We start from the raw sequence: 4120 nt of genomic DNA on the forward strand, positions 1-4120 counted from the left end.
TCTTCTCTATCAATATATATTTTAAATTTGAAAATACTGTGTTTGTATTCATCCCCCCTTCTACAAACTGTTTCTACTCTTGTAGACCCTTACGGGACCAACAAAAGGACGTCCTGTATTTCGATTATCATAAAGACTTCTGAATGAAGATGAACAATTTGGACACAAGTCTGAAGTCCTTTTCCAGAGTTAATTGCTAAGGTTTGTCAAAGGTACAAGTCCGAATAAATCTTCCGTAGACAGAGGCTTTGCGTTGGAGAGGCAGAGCCGCTGTGTAGCTCTACATGAAGCACGAAATCAGTCATAGAGGCGCTGCATAGTACCTGCAGTGCCTCTGTAAAGCTCTGTATGAAACACGGAGTGAGGGTCAGAGGTTCTGCGTAGTACATACAGAGCCTCTCTAAAGCTCTTTATGAAGTATGGAGTGAGGCTTAGACGAGCTACATAGTACATGCAAAGCCTCTATGGCCGGATAATTATATTATAATGTAGAATATAAATGAAAAATGACCCTCTAAAGAATTAATAACAATATGAGTAAATATGAGGAACTTCTAAAACAAAGTTTATAACAAAACATAAATGAAACTAATGAAAGGTAAATAGGTAAATATATTTATAAAATAAGAACCATGTATCATATATTACTAAACAATTCTTTATATACAATTCGTTGTTCTACTGTCAATAATACCATCATCATCCATAATTAGTACTTTTAAACCTTGCTTGCTTTTAACTCTGGATAAAGTAACATATAACTGACCATAGGTGAAGACCGGTTGTCTTAGAAATAAACCAACTTTTGATAATGATTGTCCTTGACTCTTATTTATGGTCATGGCAAAACATACATCAATTGAAAACTGTCTCATTTGAAATTTGAATGGTATCCTTTTGTCTGTAGGTGTTAGAGACATTCTTGGAATGAATGTATGGCTTCCAATATTGCTTCCAGATATAACCTGTGCTTCTATCACTCGATTTCCCAATGTTAACACCCGTAGTCTAGTTCCATTACATAATCCCGATTTCTGATCATTATCCCTGAGTAACATGATAGGAACACCAACTTTTAGTAAAACCTTATGGTTTGGTATCCCTGATAATTTAAGACCATTTAAAACATCAGGAGAGTACAAAGCTTTATCAAACTCATCATGAAGGTGCTCTGATTCACATAGCGTATATGAACTTAAGTACTCATTTTCTTCTCCTGGGAACAATGACATCAAAAAATCATTTATTTCTTGAACGATTTCATTTTTTGGTGCAAGTATTGCTCGTTCTTGAAAATAAGCTGAGTTGTTGATGTTTTCAAGAATTGAGGGATAGACAAATTCAATTAATGCAGATATAGGATCGACGAAATCGGTAATGAGAAGATCACGAGGTATCTCAATAACTTCCTCTCCATCATTATCACCTCAAACTTTTCCTTCTCCTAAGTCCAAAATCCATTTTGCAAAATTCCTTGTTCGTTCAATTTCTAAACTCTCACTGTTTGCAGTTAGCCTCATGTTCTTAGTTAAACTTAGGACTTTGCATTTTTTCCAAATGTAAAATGAGCTCAATGATGCATTTACAATGTCTTGTCTACCTGCGTTGGGAATAACCGGCATAATTTGTCTAAAATCTCCTCCAAAAACAATTACTTTTCCCCCAAAAAGCATTTGTGAGTCACCACTACATCAAGTATCGAAAATATCATTCATACTTCTATCTAGTGCTTCAAATGCATGCTTATGAATCCTTGTCCCATATTATCAAAGTAGTTTTTTTTTATTAAGCTCGCAACATCATTGTCTGGCTTTATGTGGCAAAAATAATCTTCATTGATAATGAGAAGGATTTGAAAGCGAGAGTGTGCTGTTCTGCCACCGGTAAGAAGTAAAGATGCAATACCACTGGAAGCCATGTTTAAAACAATTTCTCCTTTAGATCTTATTGATGCAGCCAATGTCTTCCATAGGAATGTTTTACCTGTTCTGCCATGCCCATAAACAAAAAACACGCCACCTTTGTTCTTTTCAACAGCAGCCATGATTTCGTTATACCTCTTTGCTCATTTGTTAGAGCAGTTACAAGTGTTTGAAACTCATCACGTAAATTATGATGTTTATAATTCAACTCTTCTGCAATCAAACGGTTGTTTGAAGATTTAAGACAATCATTATCAAGATAAGGCAGAGTAGTGAAGTTTCTCAATGTGGAATTGTTACGGAGCAAAATCTTTTCAATTTCGAACAAAGTTAGATTCTTCACTTGTTCTTCATTGAGAGATAAATCTGTAAGAAGATAATATAAATGTCAACAATTAATACATGAATTAAAGTTAAATACAATTTAAGGACGACCATAGTGGTTGATGAAGACAAAAACAATAAACTCTTTCCTATTTAGATAATAGTTGTATAAATCTATGTTTAAGATATAGAATTAACATACGTGGAGATTGTAAAGCAATTCGTTGATTGTACAAAATGCCATCTGCTAGGTATTACCATGTTTTTTCCTAAACAAATTCAGGTCTAGATAGACTGTTTGCAATCGGCATGGTTGCAAATAAGAAGCGTAGATAAAAACTAGAAACAATTAAATTTGCCTCTTCAATGGCATCAATATATTCCTTGTCATCGTCTAAAAGCCCAAGAGCATAACATGCATATCTAAAAGTAAGAAATGTTTTTCCATTTACTGTACGAATGTCTTCGAATGATTTAGGACCTTTCACTTTATTCAGAAGAATTCTTAAATAATATCCTTCCCCTACAGTAGGAAAAACTGAATGAATCCGTCCAATTGAGAACCCTTTTTTCCTTTGATCCCAACATCGTTCCTCCAATTTCCATACACACTTTGTAGGGAATTCAACGTAAGTGAGTTCTCGCGCTTCTTGATAAATTTGATTATTATGCATCCAAGCTAAGAACATTGAGGATGCCACAGATGGTATGTTTAGGACATTTTCAATATTATCTTCAGCACCAAACACCACTTGTTGTTGTCCTGGAAGATGGAAAGGAAGTCTTAAAACAGAAGGAGTCCTGTAATGAACATCGTAACCAAAAATACGCTGTAACAAACCCAAACACCACATTTACATATAACACATATTTCATTACAGAGAAACATAGTTTACGTCACAAGGTCCCACTAGTACAAGGATTCTTATATGTACAAAATCTACATATGAAAAATTCCAAAATAAATCATGTATTAACACATGAAATACAACATGTATCTTCAAAATAAGCCATCAAAAGCAGATAACAGGTTAGGAACATAATCACATTTTCTCTTTCCTCTTATTATCCCTGGACCCCGTCATTCCTGCACCGCATATTTTAAAGACAGAAAATGAGGGTTAGACCAGAAGGGTCTAGTGAGTAAACCCCTTCCTTGCAAATGCATGGTGATGAACACCAAAATATGATAAAGTAACTTTGCTTAGAAATATTAAACAAATGATGCAGTACATAATAACATGTAAAATAGGACATACCCAAGAACCTCAGTTCTATAAAATACCTCTGCTTAAAGATCCAACGTTCCCAATATGAAACAAATATTGTAACCAAAACTTCTTGAATTATCAGACTATTCCTTTATAAATATTAATAGAAAAGATTTAAGGCAATGCTTGCCTGTTATGACAAACCATTTCCCCCTTCTCAATAACATATAAATTATTATTTCTAATAGGAATAATATTATTAATTCATCAGGTTACAAAGAAATGATGACTCAAAGTTATTAAATCCAATTAGTAACAATAATAAGAGTTATAATATTATCCACGTATAACAATGCCACCCTTATTCCAAGTACACCTCTCCTTGATATGYCRCMCTTATTCCTCCATCAAAACAGGGCTACTTATCAGAACAGACATAAGTCACCACGTCTGAAAGTACCCATTCCCAGTTCCAAGCCAGAACAGACAAAAGTCACCACGTCTGGGGGAACTACTACTTAAAACAAGTTTCATACCAAAACAGACTTACCTCACCACGCTTGGTAGAAACAGTTCACAAAATACAATTCCATACCAAAACAGACTTACGTCACCACGCTTGGTTGGAACAGTTCACAAAATACAATTCCATACCAAAACAGA

Source organism: Cynara cardunculus (genome assembly GCF_001531365.2).
Source record: "Cynara cardunculus var. scolymus isolate 2C chromosome LG 4, CcrdV1, whole genome shotgun sequence".
Classification (NCBI taxonomy): Eukaryota; Viridiplantae; Streptophyta; class Magnoliopsida; order Asterales; family Asteraceae; genus Cynara; species Cynara cardunculus.